General features: G+C 31.1%; 1 protein-coding gene across 1 annotated transcript in view; it reads right to left on the reverse strand.

Annotated features, from left to right (window-relative positions):
- LOC129753289 (voltage-dependent calcium channel type A subunit alpha-1-like) overlaps positions 1-20,983 on the reverse strand; it is a 260,599-nt gene extending 239,616 nt beyond the window's left edge. The window contains 1 exon segment of the mRNA XM_055749089.1: positions 20,651-20,983. The gene's annotated coding sequence lies outside the window, so the exon portion shown is untranslated.
- Positions 20,984-21,041: the final 58 nt, after the last annotated feature.

A 21,041-nucleotide genomic window follows, 5' to 3' on the forward strand; every position in this document is an offset into this window, starting at 1 on the left:
AAAACAATGAATGGCTGCTGGCTGGGCGCGCAGATGAGTCTCTGGATTCCGTTGACTTTTATGAGGCTAGAAAATTTGTCAATGCCGTTGAATGAGGTTCTACATCGTCAGAATAGAACTCAATTATAAACGAGGCACTCATACATGAAGCTATATACTGAAAAGAGACTTTAATTATGATGCATTAATAGATGAATTGATTGAAATTATTTTGTTAATCTTGTATTCTGAACAGAGTACTCAAACCAAAGAAAGATTCTAAAAATGGAAAATAATATGCTATAATTTGACAACTGCTTTTATCTTCTGCCGGATAAAATATGGCAGATCCGTTTCCAAGCATATTTGGTAGCTCGTAAATAATCATAATAGCAGCAATTGCTCACTGATGAATTACGCACACATTCAGGCTCCTACTGAAGCGATAAAAACGCTACAAATTGTGACACTTTTATTGCCCCGGAAGCCCGCCCGGTCATCCCATCGTCGGACACACAGCAGCGGAGCGGAAGAAAATCAATTTCCACTAAAGGGCCAGGCGCCATGTAAACGTAGCTAACCCGGTGAAAATTGAGGGACCCAGATTCGGCTGATAATAAATTTTCCGGCCCGTCTGGTCCGGTATTCGTTAGTGCGTTTCCTGGTTTTCACCCACGACTTTTCGTTCATCTTCTCGTTCCAAACACCCTCCCACCCTATGAACTAACGAATGAAATCACCTGTTGTTTTGTAGATTTGGATCCCGCCTCTGTTGTTGTTTTCATCTTTCTGGTTGTCTTCCGGTTTGACACGTGCTGAGAGACCGACTGAAATATGAAGTTAATGTAAACTGGCATTATGACTGATGGTTCATTCAACGTATTTAATAGTTTATTGTTTTTTTTTTTGTTTTGCTAAAATATTTTGGCATAAAAGGATAATACGTCCTGAAAAACGGTTCGGAATTTAAACTCAACTCATACTTTTTTAAAACTTTTTGCTCAGAAATGCATTTATGTCCTTTTTACTCCGGTGCGTCCTAAATGAACATCACACGAACGATAGACTGAAATACAATGGATTGTGGGTCCAAGCCAGCCAAATTTGAAATTATGCTAAAGATACTAGAGTTACAATAAAATTCTCAATTTGTTTCGACCTTAGCGGGAATGAAGCGAGTCAAAATTAATAACGCAGAAACTATAAGGTTTAGACAAAAAGTGTCTTCAGCAAAGATGCCTATCAATAAATGCGCAGTAATTATATAGTATCAGATATTAGGACGTGTTATTTATTTCATGATTTTTACACATAAATTGTTTTAATTGAAAAGATAGAGTAAAATTATCTTCGTCAAAGTTGCAGCCAATACTTTTTAAAGCAATTTTTTCGAAGACATCAAATTCATTTAACGAAAAGGCAATGCAACGCACTATGATTTTTTCTATTTTGTAATGTATATAATAGCGCGTCTAAAAACAGTTTTCAGCTCAAACTCTATTGAATAAATCCAAGCACTTCTATATAATCAAAATGCGCACAATGCGGGTGATTTTCCAAATTTTCAAAAATCAGAGAGAGAGAGAGAGAGAGAGAGAGAGAGAGAGAGAGAGAGAGAGAGAGAGAGAGACTGCTCTTCGTCTTTCCCTGAAGTTGAACAAAATCAGAGGAATTTTACAAAATATGAAAATAGAGGGAAATCATGAAAACTTTTAACAAATTTTCCCAACAAAGGATAACGTTCCCTACTTTGGACCCTTCAAGCGGTAGTTTTTAAATAATCATGTTTTTCTCATAAATAGACGGGAGGTTTATAGCTTTCAGGACATTTATTTACACTTCTGTAAGTTTTAATGAAAATTTTCAACAAATGTTTCGCCGTTATTGACAGATTTGCAAAAATAAAGATGGTTAAGATTTCTATCATTGAACCTACACTTCCTATTTTGGTACTAAACTGGTACATTTCATTGGACCTAGAACTAAAATTTCTATAAAAAGTATTATTTTTCTAAAAAAAAATAAACAAATTGATAATAAATGTAATCTTTAATCAAATATAGTCATGAAAAAGTATTATAGCTTTTTACGATTAAAAACACTTGAATTTCTATTATGAATATCTCAATCACTTTCACTTCCTGTCAGCTCTATCAGCAGAACAATAGCTAAAATTTTTTTTGAGTTAATTTACTTGTACTATTCTGAATTATGTATCAATTAAAAATTCGCACCTTTATTGATTTGTTAGTATTGAGACAAAGTTTTGGTGATATCAGGTCCAAAAAATGAAACATCAAAGTCAAAAGTCTTCTATATTTGGACCCTTTACAAATTTTCCGGGTTTTTCATTGATTTTCATTTATTTAAAACAAAAAAGAGTATGGTTCATATTCTTCACAGTGAAAGTAGTTACTCTTTCTTTCTTATTCACTCTTATTTTTAAAAACGCGCCCCGCTAATTGAGCTGTCTTATTTACCACTGATGGGGAGGTACATTTTCGAAAACGTTGACAATTTTATCAGAAAGATTATAAATGGCAAAAAAACGGTATGGTCGGATTAAGGAAGAATTAGAGCAAATTAAGTGCATAAGAGTATCTTTATCCTATGCTAGCAAAATGAATTATTTATAATTATCGGCATTTTAGAAGTGAAGTAGGCTTTAGATCCAAAGTAGTAAATAGTACTCACCCTACTTGTTTTGATATCCTTTTAAACAACTCTTTAAAGAATCCCCCGTTATAAATGTCATTTATCAATTGAAAATAATTCAAACTTTCAAGCTATCTTGATTTTTTTTCCTAAGTAAAATGTTTGATTCAATGATTCTCATTTTGCAACTTTATGTTAGAAAATGCAAACATTTGAACTAAGTGTTTGATGATTTTAAAACAGGTTAAAAAACATTGATGTTTTTCTATTTCTCTGAAATATTTTACTGAATCATGATTCATTAATTTCACTTTATTATCATAAATTCTTAAATAATATCCTCTTTGTAAATTCTTTTCTAAAATTCATTTCTAAAATTTCTTAATTCAAAACATCCTAGTTGATTATTTAAGTCTTGAATTAGAATATCAAAATCAGATTCCGAGGTACGAATCTTTTAAAAGGGTTGCCATACTATGGAGGTAGTTCATCCATGAGAAAAACTTTATCAAATCTGATTTTAGATCTTCAATTCTCTCTTAAGATGTTATTCAGAGCTTAAATTTGAAGGTTCAATGATAAAAATCATTTATTTATTCTATTCAACCTGCTATTTTAGGATGGAGGCATTTTACAATCATGATGGGAGCATACAAAAACACTCTATTATTCCACTATATAATCATTATTAAACCTCCACAAAAGCTGAAATATGTTTTATTTCATAAGTTTATTTGAGTAAGAAACAAAAACCAACCTAGTTTTTGTTTTAGGCTTCTTTACGTATAATTTTTAAAAGTCGAAATATTACATCAAAATGTATCAAAACCTTGTATGATTTTTTAATTTTTTTTGAGTTTGTAAATTTATAAAATTCTTTCATGCCTTATGTTCTAAGCGTTTCACCCTCAAAATGCATTGGTCAGATAAGCTGTCTAGTCAGCCATTTCATCAAACAGCCGTAGGGTCATTTAACCCGATAGGCCCATTTAGGAAACCTTTCCCCTAAAGCGCAAGGCCATGCGAACAGGGGGGGGGGGAGGTTTAGGGGTTTAACCCCCTCCGCCTCATGCAGATTTTTTTCAAGTAAAATTTTCAGAACAAGAAATGGACTTACTATGGTAGTGTTCTAAAATATGGTGGTATTCAAAAATAAGTTTAAACAAACATGTCAGAATTTTTTTTTCCTAAATCACTCTAGGCCCAAGACATTTCATTTGACGATATTAAAGCTTAGTTCTTTTAGAAATGGGACAGTTACGAATGCCTGTATCTCAAAAACTATTCGTTTGAACGAAATAGTTTCTATGAAGAAAATGAAGGTAATGTTATGATCTTTCATGAAAAAATTTGAAAAAAAATATTTACTGTTTTTTGTTAAGGAAATTTCTACTTTATTTTTGGTATCTCCCATTGGCCGGCGCACACTTTTCTCAGTCATGGTATTGATCAGTTTCTTCAACTTATACTTCGTAAAATCTATATTTTAGGTGGCTTCACCTTCCTTCTTCAATTTCTGATACTTTTCGGTCCAATACTGCTCTTTTAAAAGAAACTGGAAGCATTTCAGTGAATATACAGTTGTTTCGAAATGAACAAATTTGATTATTTTTGATCACATTTTTTAACGTTTTTTTTTTGTACCGGTTTAACAGCTTAAGAGCTTTGGAACTATCAAAAAATGGTTGTTTGAGGTTGGGTTTCAATGAGTCAGCACTAGGCAACACTTTCAGCTTATCGGAGAAAATTGTTTTGGACATTTCAGCGATCTACCCTTAGTTTTTCGTTTATTGAAAATTAAAAAGGCTGGTATGAGACTTGACTTCCTTGATGACCCTTAACCGTTGTTGCCGATCATGTGCTTCACTCCAATACTTGATTTGAACTTTGTGGACATTATTGACAGTGTTTGCATACTTATCCACCACAAAAACTCAGTAATTCTTTGAATAATCAACGGTTTTGTCAGCTATCAATTTGATAATGACGAATTTTAAAGGAAACTGTGCAAAATTATTTTTTTCTTTTTCTCTTGCATCGTACATATCTCAAAAACGAGTAAATTTTAAATTTTGAAAAAAATAGGTCGAATAGTACTTTTTACAGGCAACAAAATGCTGTCAAAATTTTTAATATCCAATAACTAGTTAACGAGCTATTAGCAAATGAAAGTGTCCCATTTCTAAAAGAACTAAGCTTTATATGACTTTCAAGAATTGAAAATATTTTTTTATTGTAAGTTTAATGTTGCAATTCAATGAACCTTTTGTATTGAAACTCAAATCTTGACACACAAAATCCCTACTTTATGAATGGGGTTTAGAGTGTCCTACCCGGGATTTCCCGGTCGAGAATTCCCGGGAATTAGAAAAATTCGGGAATTCCCGAATCCCGGGAAACGCTTAAAAAATCCCGGGAATTCCCGAAACCCGAAAAAATGTTCTAGATTACTACAGATTTACACGATATAAATTGGAAAAATGGATCATACTGACCATACTGACTGGACACTCCATTTCGTTTGTTGGATAATTTTTCCAACAGTACGCAATATCAATTCCAGAGTGTACATCGATCGATGTAAGAAATGCTCTCCCTGTAAGAAAGTGCCACCCAACTTTAAAAAAATAGGCAATTTCTACGATAAAATCTGGCAAAACAGGTTCATTTTTCCGTCGGTTTTGCAAATCTACTAAATTTGACAAAAAAAATTGCCAGAAAATGGTCGAATTTGTGTTCTAAATTTCATGTCAGTGTGATCAGTAACCTTGATGGTTTAGTCTTAAATTTTTTTTTATCTTGAATCTGGTTAACACAAGGAATTTGATAAAAACATGTTTTTCCAATCGAAAACTTAGTGTAAAAGTGAAAAACGTCAGAGAACCTATAAAATCGTCGTAGCAAAATCGTCAGCAAAGAAATGACACATTGTTAAACAAATGGATAGTTATCTGAAAATTGGCGATGAATAACAGTCCAGCTAACTAACTTCTATCGATAGTGAGAAATCTTTCTCAATTATTTCAAATTTGTAGCTAGAATCAGACCAGTTTTTCTGTTAAAATACTTTGTTTTTGGATCTTTGGTTTGCTTATTGCATTTTTGACGCATTAAAAAAGTTTGAAATATTTTGCAATACTAGATACTACCTTAAATTTAACAATACCATATTGATAAGAATTCATACGCAGTAGAGGATTAAGATCTTCATGTTGAAATCTTCATTTTCAATTTTTCCCGGGATCCCGGTTATTCCCGGGAACAGAGCGTCAGATTTCCTGATTCCCGGGAACGCTAAAATGGCCCCATTTTGTGAAATACGGGAGTTTTAACAATTTTATTAAAAAGTGTTTAACCAAATTGAATTTCAGGTATTTTTTAAAGCAAACACAAAACCGTTTTGCAGGATTAAACAAATTCTTTGAATGAATAAAATCATTTTTTCAAACTTTTTCCAGTATTGTCAGTAATTCTAGTGATGATAGTTTTCAATTTTTTTAAAACTGTAGAATTTAACTTTTTATGACAATTTTTTATACATATTCATCAAAATATTACTTCTGTATTGAATAAGTATGCCTTATAAATTCAGGATCAATTTTTTTCATATCAATATATTTGTTAGCTCATCAGTTACCACTGATTGATTGCACTTAAAACTCAACTCAACTGCATTTTACAACTTATAAACATCATATCACCAAAACTAGAAATGCCAGACAAAATCTGACAAAAGATAAGAGTTCAGGACGCTAAAATCAATCAATTCTATTTTAAATCAAAAGCTCCAAAAGCTTTTCCTTGAGTAATCAATTAAATTCATTAAATTAGTTTTTACAATGTCAAGATGTTTTTATTGTAAATTTTCTTCTGAATTGTTAAGAAAAACTTATTTTTTTCATTATCTTATTTTAAATTTGAAAGAACTGTTTATTTAGCTTTATCGTCAAACATTTTGAATTTTTTGTAATATTATTAATAAGTTTGACTTCTGTTTTTCAATCCTCAATTTCTGTGTTTTGAAAAATATTCTTCGTGGAAGCCTATAAATCTTATTTTTTGATGAAAAAACATAATTTCTACATTTTATCCTATCCAGGATCCAATATTCCAAAAGACTCTGAGCATAAAGTATTCAACTACAAATTTCGTGCAGAAAAATCAACAAGGTTTCACTGTTTATTATTTTAAATCATCTCTCTTGAATCGATCATATTTTTTTGAAATAATCTATGAAAAGTTCCAAAACTGATTCGAAGTAGCATGTTTCATGTGCAGTGTCAACCATATTATTATTTTGTTGACTTTTTGTGACGGTCAGTTCTACATGAGTAAGAAAATAGTTCTATTTATGAATTTGATTTGAATTGATTTTTTAAGATTTTTAACTGCTATCAGTCTCGTATTTTCTAAGTAAAAACGATATAAATAGCCGTTAAATTCCTTTAAAAGTAAGAATGATGTAATTTCTAGCTGGATTTAGTTTTTGAAACCACTCCCTCCCTCCCCCAATGGACGAGTCCTTCGCACGGACCTGTTATAGCGTTAAGTAATTTTGATATTACTCGATTAAGAGTGAAATCAATCGTTGATTACTGGTGAAGTAACTGACCTACATGCATAAAAAAATTATTTTTAATTTATTTATTTTGCACCACGCATTAACACATAACGATTATAAAGAAGAATGCCTCAAAGTGTTTTATTCCTTTAAAAGAACGATAGAGATGTTGTCTAGATTATCTTGTTTCGGAGAATCAACGTTTGGAAAAAATAAATTTTACAATTTTTGAATATTGAAAAAATAACATTTTTGCTACTATTGCTGACATCACAAAAGAAAGAGTTGTTTCATAGAGTATTTGATACTGAAGATTTTGATTTATTTAAGAACTTGGTTAAAGACCGAAAAACGTTTTGACTTATTCATTAAAAATATCCAAGATTGATTAAGGTTTGAAATAATTTAAAATTCCCGTATTTTACAAATCATTAAAACATCGCGGACCAAATACGAGAACTCTCTTTTCATTCGCAAACCGTGAATATGTTTTCAGAAGCAAATCAAGTCTGTTGTCTCCTGAGCCGATGTCAGCGAGTTTGAGCCCAAGAGTAAACATCAAACACCGTTGTACCAGATAAGTTTTTCTATAACGATCCCGCCAACTGCAGCGTTGATAAAGTCGCGAATGCCATAAAGATGGTGAAACGACTATAATCGAAACAAAAAAAACAAACAAATCAAAAATATTGTAGTTAAATAATAGAATTTTATTTAACAAAATTGAACACAACACTTTAGGTAGTCAAAAATACTAAATTTGTAAAATTTGATCCAGTGATTTTTAAATTGTAGATTGCCAAATTCCGTTGTTTCTTGGCTAAGAATTCATCGTGGTCCTTAAAGTGTAAAGTTGAAACCTTTATTTTCTAAATCTTAGTAATATTTTTTTTAAATTTTTGCGAAAAAGGGCAATCATTTTTTGATGATTATACTTTCTAAATTTTTACCAAAAACAAGAGCTGGTTGAAAAAAAACTTCGAATTTGGATTCAGCGCCAAAGTAAAAATCAGGAAAAAATAAGAATTTTGTTTCCTGGTGTTATAATTATGATGTAAATGTCTATCGCCACTAACTTTCAATGAATCAACATTTATAAATTCTTATAATCCATTTTTGGTTTTGAAAACTCATAATACACAATATAAACGCTATAGGTGTATTATAAATACAAACCCCTTTCGATTAACGATCGTTCGTCGTGGTGCTTGGAACGCGTCTTAAGAAGTTCATAATGGGAAGTTATACACCCACATTTCAACCGATATTTCAATCGTTATTGGCATAGAGTCATCATGGGATAGAACACATAGTCCACAACACAACAAAAACATATATGCGCCAAATTTCAAACCATTTGTGAATAGCTACGACAGTATTTCCACATAAGTCAGATCCAACCAATAAGATAATCCCAAAAATTCATTCTTATAATGGAACTAATTTCCGTGGAGCAGAGAACATACTGCAGCAAAAAAATTCTTAATTTCTATTTGAATATGGCCTGTATTTACTATAACAAATACCTCAACAAAATGATATCCATACCACCCGAAACCCTCAGCTGGGAGAGCTCATGATGTGATCAATTAAGACAGTTCTTGAGCAAATAAGGAAGCAAGCAAAAAAGGATGAAAGCGAGATGAAGGTTGCCAGAATTTTTCCCGCACGTATCCGGTCCGGACAAATCCGGGCAGTTTAAAGTAAAAACCTGGCAATATCCGGACATTTGATTTCAAGAATTTTAAACCAAAATCTGACAAATATCTAGGCAATATTGGGGCCAACTTGGGCAAAGCCATGCCCACCAACAAAAGCAAGGGAAAAAAACGCTTGAATAATTTTATAATACTTGCCCAAAAAAGTCGCTTTTGAACGCGACCATCAAGCATTATCGAGACTCAATTTAGTTTTTTTGTTGAATTTTGCAAATAAAGTGAATGAATCAAGTTAAAATCTGGGATATTCGTTTCAAATATCCAAGTAAGTCATAATAAAACGGGACAATTTGGCAAGCTTTTTTATACTTAGCATTTGCTTTTGAAAGTTAAGCTTTCAATGCTACCATATTTGCTCCAGAAGTTTTCCTTGGAACTTTTTGTTTCTTAGCAAAAAGTCGCAAGAAAATAACAACTACGATATATCGTTTTCGGTGATGGCTGAGAGTCTTAACTTAAGACTTAAGACTTCAATGCCGAGATTCAATCGATTTTTGCAGACCAAAAGCGATCGAGTCAGTCTAGTTATTTTGCTGCATGCCACGGAATTATGCTGCGGAAATGAACCGGAAGTAATGCAAAAGTATGGTGACCGTCATTCAGAGGAAGCATCATAGAGCAGCATGAGGACTCAGAGATAAAATCGTGTTCGTTTGTTTCACCGAAATATCGAAAACTAAACCCCAAGATTCAACGAAGCGCGAATTATTAAGGCTGGCTACGAAAATGCTGTAAATTTTCGATAAAATTATCGGTTTCAAAGACTGAACATTTTCTTGGAAACTGATATAAACCTTTATTATTATTTAAGAAAAAAATCAACAAACCATTTTGGCGGGAATTATCAAGCTACCGATTTTTTGATAAGAAGTGTACTTTGTTTATCCAACTCAATTTATCTAAAACTTTTCTTTTCACACTTTATAATTAATTTCCTTAAATGGATATAAGTTGGAATAAAAAGTTTAACCTTCATATCTCGTAAATTATTGATGGTTTTTAAGCTGTCATCAGTCCAGACTTATTTTTCCAAATATTCTGAACATATCAACGAATGAGTGATTCGAATTCAAACCTCTATTTGCCAAATAAATATAAAATTCTTTTTTATGTTTACTATCCCACAAGTGTATTCTCTTCACAAGAAAGCACGCACCAGTTGATCCAGAGAGCAGTGAAACAAGGAGGAGGAAATGCAAATCCCATTGTCGTTCGTCGTCTTGTATGGAAAAGAAAGTTTCCCTCCGCGTGGAAATCTTTCCATCCTCAGTAGGAAGGTAAATCAAGGAACGTTGTGTGAGATGCTTAAGTAAGTGACTTTCCTTTTTTGCTGCTGTTTCCAGCATCAGTGGACAGAGAAGAGTAAATTCAAAAGATGTAGTTAAATCCTTTTATCCGACCACTTCCACTCCTTCGTTTGCATAATGTATAAAACCAACTTGAAAGTGTGTTACTGACTTTTTTTTGTTAACCTGGCTAACAGAATAAGAAATCAAAATATGCCTTTAATTCAACTTCAGAGAAGGATGAAATTACTTATGCAGACTCTGTGATAATTTAGAAATTATTATGGTAAAGTGATAAAGCTAAAACCAGGCTTGTTAATGATTACCATCATCGAAACTATGTTTTAAAAACAACCTCTACCCGTTGCTCAATACTGCTGATAAGTTTATCTACGGAGTGGCAATGTGAAAGTGATTCAATTTTTCAATAAATATAATAAAACTCAAACATGTATGTAATATCTCTTTGGAAAAGATTTCAATAAAATCTATACGTACCGTAAACTGGGGGAACATTGATCACTTTTTCAATTAATTTTCGAATACAATGAAAGGGGTTGTTTTTTTTATAACTCTAAGAAAAATTTATAATACTTACTGAGGTAAGAAGTAAAAAGCATGATCATTGATAGCAGAGTATTTAAACGACATTAGTGGCTATAACTAAACGTTTGTTATACAAAACCAGATTTTATGTTTCAGGGTAACTTTAATCACTACGGTTTGTATCTCAAACATCAATAACAGTAATTCTTTGCTTGAACTCAATTGAATTGTTTTACGTTTTATTTCAAAAACCAATATACAAAAAGTTTGACAAGGTTGCTGCATACATTTGGGGGCAAAAATTAGAAACCTTTTATCAATATTGTTTGGCCTCAAAAACAAATAAAATTGTACCATCATGCAGTTCCCTAGGTCCTCCCACTGTTCATCTGTTCTTTTTTTTTTTTTAATTGAAACTCAACCATTTGATAGCGTTTTTAGCCATTTGTTCTCTACAGACTTTCTTATAGAAAATGTCCATTTTTTTTAATTCCAAAAATTAAACAGGACTTTCATAAAATTAGCTTACAAATATCTTTAACATTGATTTGGAATGTAAGTTTTTGTGAAAATATTACTTTGCATTCAAGAACTACCGTAAACTGGGGGAACTTTGATCACCGAGATAACTTTGATCAATATGAAATATTTACAGATAATTATAATAAACTAAGTCCGAAGTAGAAATACCTGAAAACTGTTTTCTACGTTTGAAAGCCTACAAATTGAGTTCTCAATAGGCAAAATTCTGGTTGTTGTTGGAGATTTTTTTATATTACATAAATATAGTTTTAAAGTTTAAAAATATCTGTTTTCCGAAGACTCACAAACAAACACCTCTTTTGATAAAATGATAGCATTTAGAAGCAAATGGGATTTTTTTTATATGAAAGTTTAACTATTCTCCTTTGAATAGGTAAAGTTTAAGAGTTATTTTTATGGACATTTTATGATAACACTAGTTTACAAAATTTTAAAAAAAATCGTGAACTTGATTAACTGACCAAAATTTTTAATGTAAAATCGGGCGCTGAATCCGAAAATGAAATTCAAAAAAATCTCAGTAGAACCGTTTTTGAGTTATGCTCCAAATATGAAATTTTGAAAAAATTAAAAAAGTTCTTGTACTTAGATTAAAATATCTCGGACGGCATAACAGTAATTGGAAATCCCTCTTTTGCATATTGAAGGTGAATAAGTTTTCTATCGATCATCTGAACACTGTTTTTGCGTTTGACCAACAGTATTGCTGATATTTGTGACTTTATGAGAAAAAAAATTATAAAAAAAGCATTTTTTTAGAGAAAATTTTGTTTCAACGAAAGTTTTAGACTCGATGGTAGCATTTAAAAAATCTGATTTTCTTTTGCGCTTAATTATCAATTTGAGACAAAGATTTCAAGTGTTTATTTATCAAAATCGGTTGAAAATTGAAGAAGTTATGGCTACTTTACCATAACTGATATTTTCGGAGTTTTTAATAATTTAACGAACCGCAGTACACTTATCATAGTATAGGAAGAATGAAACATGATAAACCTCACTCGCTCCAAGTCATAATTATTTATTAGCTTACCAGAAGGTCACATGCCAAGTTTCAGGAAGATCTGACCATAGGGAGGGGTTGCTTAAGTCTCAAACGTGAATAAAATTTTGAGGTATTTTGCCCGGAAGGAACGAAAAATACTGGTTTTTCATCAATAACATTTTTTATCACTAGCTGATTGTTTTTTATGGTTGATTTTCTTAAAGCCTGAGTTGAGACAAATATTTCACCCGAAGACTGTAACTCGATTGGATTAGAAACAGAAAAGTTATTGCGGTTCAGCTAGTGATGAAAAAGTTATTGATGAAAAACCAGTATTTTTCGTTCCTTCCGGGCAAAATACCTCAAAATTTTATTTACGTTTGAGATTTAAGCAACCCCTCCCTATGGTCAGATCTTTCTGAAACTTGGCATGTGACCTTCTGGTAAGCTAATAAATAGTTTTGACTTAGAGCGAGTGAGATTTATCATGTTCCATTCTTCCTATATTATGATAAGTGTACTGCGGTTCGTTAAATTTTTAAAAACTCCAAAAATTTCAGTTATGGTAAAGTAGCCATAACTTCTTCAATTTTCAACCGATTTTGATAAATAACCACTTAAAATCTTTGTTTTGAATTGACATTCAAGTGCAAAAGAAAATCAGATTTTTTAAATGCTACCATCGAGTCTAAAACTTTCGTTGAAACAAAATTTTCTCTAAAAAATGTGTTTTTTATAATTTTTTTTCTCATAAAGTCACTAATATCAACAATACTGTTGGTCAAACGCAAAAACAGTGTTCAGATGATCGATAGACAACTTATACACCTTCAAAATGCAAAAGAGGGATTTCCAATTACTGTTATGCCGTCCGAGATATTTTAATCTAAGTACAAGAACTTTTTTAATTTTTTCGAAATTTCATATTTGGAGCATAACTCAAAAACGGTTCTACTGAGATTTTTTGGAATTTCATTTTCGGATTCAGCGCCCGGATTTACATTAAAAATTTTGGTCAGTTAATCAAGTTCACGATTTTTTTAAAATTTTGTAAACTAGTGTTATCATAAAATGTCCATAAAAATAACTCTTAAACTTTACCTATTCAAAGGAGAATAGTTAAACTTTCATATAAAAAAAATCCCATTTGCTTCTAAATGCTATCATTTTATCAAAAGAGGTGTTTGTTTGTGAGTCTTCGGAAAACAGATATTTTTAAAATTTAAAACTATATTTATGTAATATAAAAAAATCTCCAACTACAACCAGAATTTTGCCTATTGAGAACTCAATTTGTAGGCTTTCAAACGTAGAAAACAGTTTTCAGGTATTTCTACTTCGGACTTAGTTTATTATAATTATCTGTAAATATTTCATATTGATCAAAGTTATCTCGGTGATCAAAGTTCCCCCAGTTTACGGTAGTTCTTGAATGCAAAGTAATATTTTCACAAAAACTTACATTCCAAATCAATGTTGAAGATATTTGTAAGCTAATTTTATGAAAGTCCTGTTTTTGAATGCATTCTTACAAGGAAAAAAACTGGTTGAAAAAATAAGAATTTTATTTGTTAACCTAACTAGAGAATTTGAAATCAAAATTATTTTTATAGAACAAATAGTTATCAAAATATAAGCAAAAGAAATCGTGACGTCATAACGCGCCACTTTTTCCACTTTTCTGTTTTTTTTTTACAACACCGCGTTTTTCCGCTCTTCTATTCGATTACATTTTATGAAAATTTGAGAAAAGTATCGATTCATTACAACCAACAAATAGCTGTTTTTTTAAATTTTGATTTCAATTTATTTTAGAGCAATTCAGTTTCGTGACGTCACAACGCGCCATTTTTCTAAGCAGCGTTTGCGAAGCGTTGTGACTTCATGAAATTTTATGGTCAGCTACATGAAATAAATCAAAGTATAATTTTCAAATTAATGCTTAATTTACTTAAAATGTTTAAAATCTCAATAAATAATGTGATTTGGTAATGAAATCGATCCATTTATTCCCAAAAAAATAAGGGGAATTAAATCTCAGAGGCTCATATAAGCAGATAAGATTTGCAACACTGCTCACATCAATTTAATTCGAAGTTTTTTGTGCGATCATGTGAATATTATCTGGAAAAAAAGCTAATACTTGGAAATATTTATTCGTGAGAGCGTTGAAATGTGTTACAATCTTTTCATCTTTAATTGCAAAGAAAGAAGAATAAATGATAATTTCAAAAGCCTTCAATCTTTCAAAAGTCACTAAGTGCCTACATTAACCGACATATGAAAATAATATAAGTTGCAAGCTAAAATAAATAGATCCTAAGCCTAGCACAGAATCCAGTGCCAAATTTGAAAACCAAGTGTTGTACCAATTCCTAAAGTCCCTATCGACTGATTTGTTTTCATTATAATCACTCAAAAAGCTTTCCTTATGACAAAAAGTTTATCTCAAGGTCCTATTTTGACAATGGTTTGGTAAAAAAGATATTGAGTTTCAACGATGATAAACGAGTTTCTGATGGGTCAATTACAAAAAATTGTTGAATGATCGTTAACCGACGTTTATAAACCCGTTTTATTGACGTTATAGCTGTTTTTTGATAACTCTAATCGAAATGCGTTCTTCAGAAGAAAAATTGTCATAGTTTAAGCTTTAAAAAACTCAAATTAAAAGAAAAATTGGTTGATAAAGACCTAAACTATTGACGAAAAACTGTATTTTTTGTTCATCCCGAACAAAATCCACATAATTCCATACAAACTTCAGGTGCGTTTCGCGACCCCTTTCCTTAGTATAATCTGGCCCAAATATTGCATGAGACCTTGTGCTTATTTTCAATTGTACATATTTTCAATTTATTTAATTTTGTAATTTAGTTGAGATTGTTGAGTTTTTGTGAAATTTTATGTGAATACGGGGTTCGTTTTGGATTTTCTAATAAGATTCTTTGAGGTGGAAATAAACAAAATACAGTTTTTAAAAACAATCTTATTAAAAATTTATTTTTATTTAATTCTTATGAATTTAATGAAAATAAAAATTTAATCTATAAAATTTACCATGTTCAAAGGTTTTTTGAATGTCATAGCATTTATTTCATGGGACTTATTTTGTTTGAACAATATCTGTAAGTAATGGAAGCTACTAGCGGTGTTTTTTATACTTATATAGATATATGAAGAACTTGATCTTTTTGAGAGATGTTCATTCAAATCACAGATGACTACCTGCTTTATGATTCACAAATATTTTCCTACAAAATCGATGATTTTTATGATAGTTTGTTTATTCTCGAAATCAAGTGTTTTTAATCGCGATTTTATATGTTTTGTTAGAGATGATTAAAAACAATCGAGTTAATGCAAACCGTTGAAAGATTTGATAATAGAATTCGTTTATTCAAGCGCATTGTTATCTTAGACTTGTATTGAAGGAATACTATAATAGTGTTGAAGTAAAAAGTCTTGAACGTTTTCGAAAAAATAGTAAATAAATTTTCGTGACGTTACAATGCATTCTTTACCCGGGCACAGCTAACAAACTTCTAAACCAATTTTCAATCTATACATTTAATTAAATTCTACTCAAAAAGTTTCAAGGGACCTCCAATTTTTGACAACATGTGAAATTTCAGTAAATCATAAATTGAAAAACAGTAGAATTTCCGTGACGTCAAAACGCTTAAAAATAGATACCTTTATCAACGATTCTAGAGCGTAAACTGGCTGTAAATGTTATTTATCTTATATCATGCTTAAAAGATGGCCTTTCTACCATCATTTTGCAATAGTTTTATTTCGACATATCTGTATTTTTGATAAAGTTATGTAAATTAAGAATAATTGCAAAAATCAATTTATTTTATGCTAAAATTTTTAAATTTCAACCATAACATACTCAATTCTAAAAACAGGTAACTGAAAATCTTTCAATAGAAAATGAAACTCAAGAAATAATATTTCTTACGCATTTTTTTTTTAAATAATGAAAAAGAAAAATTGGTCCTCCAATTGAGGGGTGCTTGGAATGGGTCCCCTATTTTTGCCAAATAAATTGCTATAGGAAACTTAAGGTCATCCTGTTTAATATTCATCCCCACAATTATATACTTTTAGGCTGTAAAGTCTAAGTCAAAATTAAAATTAAAATTTTCCTTTCGAAATATGTATACTTGTGAACCTCAAAAATACAACTCAGACTTCAAGTCTCAAATAATTTTGCAAAATAAAAATTTTAAAAAGCAAGTTGTATCAGCCTTTTAAATTTATAATTTAAATAGGAAATACTTTGATTAATCGGTGAAAAGTTATGTAAGTAGGGATATCTTAAGATTATGAAATTTAATACATGGATAAGGGTTCCATGAAATGAAAGATGGAGAAAATGAGCAGGTAGATTTTTTTAGAAGCAATATAAATACAAATCAAAAATTTGTTCCGCACTGGCCAACTACTATGAAGTTGTAGATACAGATAGAGTTGGCCCATGCAGAACAAAAATTTGATATGTGATGAAAATGCTTCTAAATAAATTCAACCCGCTCATTTTCACCATCTTTCATTTCAATTAACGTTCTCTTTTTCTACATAATCTTAAGATATCCCTACTAAAAAGGACATCACTTTTCAACAATAAGGCCGATAAATAAAAGTAACAAACATAAATTACGGTGATTAATCTTTTCATTAAACAGGAAAATCTCGGGTTAAATTCTTAAAACTTATTGAAAATTTGATCTGATAAAGACTAAAAATCTAAAATTATACCATAAATTGACATCAGTTTTCTTTAACAAAATTCAGTATTGAAGAGCAACATTCAATAACGTTCGAAGGAGTGATACAAATTCCAGATAAAAAATACTCAATTTGAGTATTTAGTCAACGAAATTAAAAGAATGATAAAGAGATTTTTAATCTTTTAGATCAACATTAAATTATAGAACATGATTCCAGTAATAGAAATAAAAATGGAACAGAATTAAGCAATGAAGTGTTTAAAAAAAGAACCAGTGCAAGAGCTTGGTTTAGTCATTCATATAAGAATTCAAACTAAGTCTATAATTTTACAGTCAAAACTCACTTTAGACAATGAATATATGGTGTGAATAAAGAGCATTTTTGTTATTTCTGTCATGAATGCCATAATGAGAGTAAAACGACTATAATCGAAAAAAAGTCATTTGTTATCAAATTTAAAATCTCTGGATCATGCTTCGTACTTGAATTTAAAAATTAAATTAAGAACTAGGATTATTGATAAATTGCAGTTCGAAAGCTGTGAAATTTGGAATTTGTCTCATAAAAGTGAGAAAATATTTTCTTTCAAAATCATTAAATATTTTGACTTGTAAATATTCATTGCTTTGTCAAAAGTTTGAAGGTTTGAAACGTTAGTTTACCATTCTACCGTTTGCTTAACCCATATGATGCTATATTTGGTTAAATTTTCAGATTTTTTAAATTTTTCCTTCATACTTTTCCGGTCGAACGAAAGTTACAACTTTCTGAAAAATGTATGAAAAACGAAAATAATGAATGAATAATGAATGACCTGAAATATCACATCTATAGCGTTCTAACTCTTGTGAATTAAATTGTTTTTCCCAATGTATGTTTTCCCTTTTAATATTTAAGAACTTGTAAAAATTTGTGTTTGTTCCTTTCACATATTTTGGAGGCATCTGAAGAATATTTTATTGAAAATATATGTTTTACCACCGAGCCGTGGAGAAATTTGTTTCAATTAAATGTTTATTGAATACGTAGAACATTTCATAGAAAAACTTTAAATTTATTCACCTCGAAGGGCCCCCTTAAGCCGGAGGCCCCGGGGTAATTGCCCTCCCCTCCCCTTAATCCGGCGTTGCTGTTCCCAAAAGCTTCCCAAATGCTCTAAACCATGGGTGACCAAACCATGGGTGGCCAAATCATGGCCCGTGGGCCACATGTGGCCCGCGATCAACTTTTTGTGGCCCGCGAAGCACTTTTTCAAAAGCCATGTTCTAAGAATTGATCGGTTTTCTTGGTCTACGTATATCATTTGGAAAAATATATCTCAATATTTTTTTAACTAAATTCAAAACAAAGATCTGACAATCTCTTCGAAGTGATATAATCCAAAGAAGGCCAGAGGTAAAAGTGTATAAAAACTAATTTCGAGAAAACACGCTTTAAAATTGTTGTGTTTGGCCTTTTCCATAAATTTTTTTAACATTTGCATTTTTCAATAATTTTGCAATAATTATAAAACATCAAAAGTTTGCTCTGTATATTCTTCCAATTTGTTATTATTTGCTAAACTTAAACAAAAAAGGATTTATTAAGGAGATTTAAACCAAATCTAAATATTTGTTTTTATTGGCATCTTGCTCTGTATTTATGAACATAAATAAAGAAAAACAAGACAGAATTTACAGTTGGATAGTGAAATTCGACAAGAACCGGTTTGGTACTGACAATTCTCTCAGAGGGACGATCTTTTAAGCAAAAGTTTGACTTGGAAAATGTGCAATGATTAAAAAAAGACTCAATTTCGTATTTATCCGGTTCATAGAAGGCTTTTCAAATTCACTTGTCAAATCGCAATATTGAAAAAGTTGGATTGAGTTGAGGTTGACGTCCGTACTTTGAAAAATCAATATTATTTATGATACAGACCCCGTTCGTTTTTGGCAACATTCGATTTTGGCAACATTCGATTTTGGCAACATCCGATTTTGGCACATATGCCAAAATCGAACGGTTTTTAGAAGCGACATTACCTTTAAGTTTTCTCTATCACAGGACCATTAGGACAGGACATTATTTGGACAAATACCAAAAAAACATTTTTACGTTCAGAAATGGTGATAGACAACAAAAACAAAAGTTTTTAAAAAATTTATAAAGTACTCAAAAATTACAAAAATATGAAAAATTTAAAAAAATCAAAAACAAATACAAACAGAAAACTTAAAATAACAAAATCAACTTAAAAATGATGAAGAATGGCAAAAACAGCAAAAATGACTACTTAGATTATAATCAAAACAAAAATAGTGCAAAATGCATCAAAAACATGAGGAAAAAAACTTTAAAAATTTTAAAAATGATCGGAAACTGACTTAAAATAACGTTATTGATAATAAAAAGAGTTTTTCTGTTAAAATTGGATAAAAAAAATTTAAGAATAAAAACCGTTCGATTTTAGCAACACAAAATGTTCGGATGTGTTGCCAAAAACGAACGGGGTCTGTATATGTAACTAGGATTCGTCGAAAAAAATATTCTTTCAAATGTCAAAAGTTGGAAAACGCTTTTTTTTCAACAATACAATTCTGCGGTTTTTTAATTTGCCTATCAAATTTTTCTTAGGAAACGGTGAACTTGAAAACTATGGAAAATGGGCGGTCATTTTTATTATATTTGGAGACTATAAAATGGAGTTTATGTCCATTTTAGTCACCTCATTTGACATTTCTGGGATGAATAAACCGCTGAGATTTTGAATGTTTTGAAGACATTGACGTTCAAAGTACATAAGGATAATTGATTTCGTATTGCGTAATATTCATACGATTATTCACATGGAACAAAATTTGTAAAAATATGCAAGAACAAAAACGACGTATCTAGGCCGGAAAAATCCGGACTATTTTCCGTCTAAAAACCTGGTAAAATCCGAGCAATTGATTTCAAAATTTTCGACAAAAACTCCAGGCAATATCAATAGCAAATAAATAGCAAAAAAAACTTGATATAAAAAATGTCTATCAAAAGTAATCAGCAAATTTTAAATCGTGTTTTAGGCTTCCACAAAACCTTTCATGATTAGTTTTGTAAAACCTAATCGAAAATTCTCCTTTTGGATTCAAACTATAAAAATTTACAAAACAATTTGACTGTTTTTGTTCGATTTGGCATCCGAGCATTTTTCAATGCAATCCGAGTATCCGAGCCGGACCAGACTTTTCCCAAATTTTCTATTAAATATGCGGGCAATCTGGCAAGCTTAATATTTACTTGATGTGACCTAGGCAAATATTTTCATACCGTTTTCAAAAATCTGTTAATTTTTTTAATACTCAAAAACAAATAATTTTTTTGGTACGCCAGTCAATCTTATTTCAGAAATTTGGCCCGCCTCTTGAAAATGTTGGCCACCCATGCTCTAAACTCTACTCTTGAGCATTTTTTTGTGCACCTGTACTATTATTATCTCCTATCGTTGAAATTCTTATTTCAATCAAGAACAAAATCGACCTTCATGTTTCAAAATACTTGAAAACTACTTGGTTTTTCATCGCGAAATTGGCTTACATGAGTTTCCACAACTTTTTCCAAATTTCTATTACTCATTGCAAACGTAATTCATTTTTTCTCTGCTCCAACTCACCTTTCTAGGAAAAATTCAACCAAAGCAGGAATCAACACCACCAGTCGTTAAATCGCTTGTCTACTACACTTTGTCAATATTGATATAATTTGCCTTCCCTGTCTGCTTTTCGCAGCTCTTCTCTTCTCTTCAAGCTCCATAGCCGGACAAACAAACCACTTACTGCTTCACTTCCCATCTTTCGCTTCTCCGTCCATGAATTCATAGATTCATCAAACACAAAGACGAATGCGCCTCGGACACAAATTACACAAATTAAGCATTCCATCCGATTCACTCAATCCTGCTTTGCTTCACCTCTGCTCGTTCTTGTTCTGATGATCCGTAAGGATCGGAGCTTCCGCTGACCCCTGAATAATTCACATCGATCAAATACTTGAGACCCCACTTG

Source organism: Uranotaenia lowii, chromosome 3 (assembly GCF_029784155.1).
Source record: "Uranotaenia lowii strain MFRU-FL chromosome 3, ASM2978415v1, whole genome shotgun sequence".
Taxonomy (NCBI): Eukaryota; Metazoa; Arthropoda; class Insecta; order Diptera; family Culicidae; genus Uranotaenia; species Uranotaenia lowii.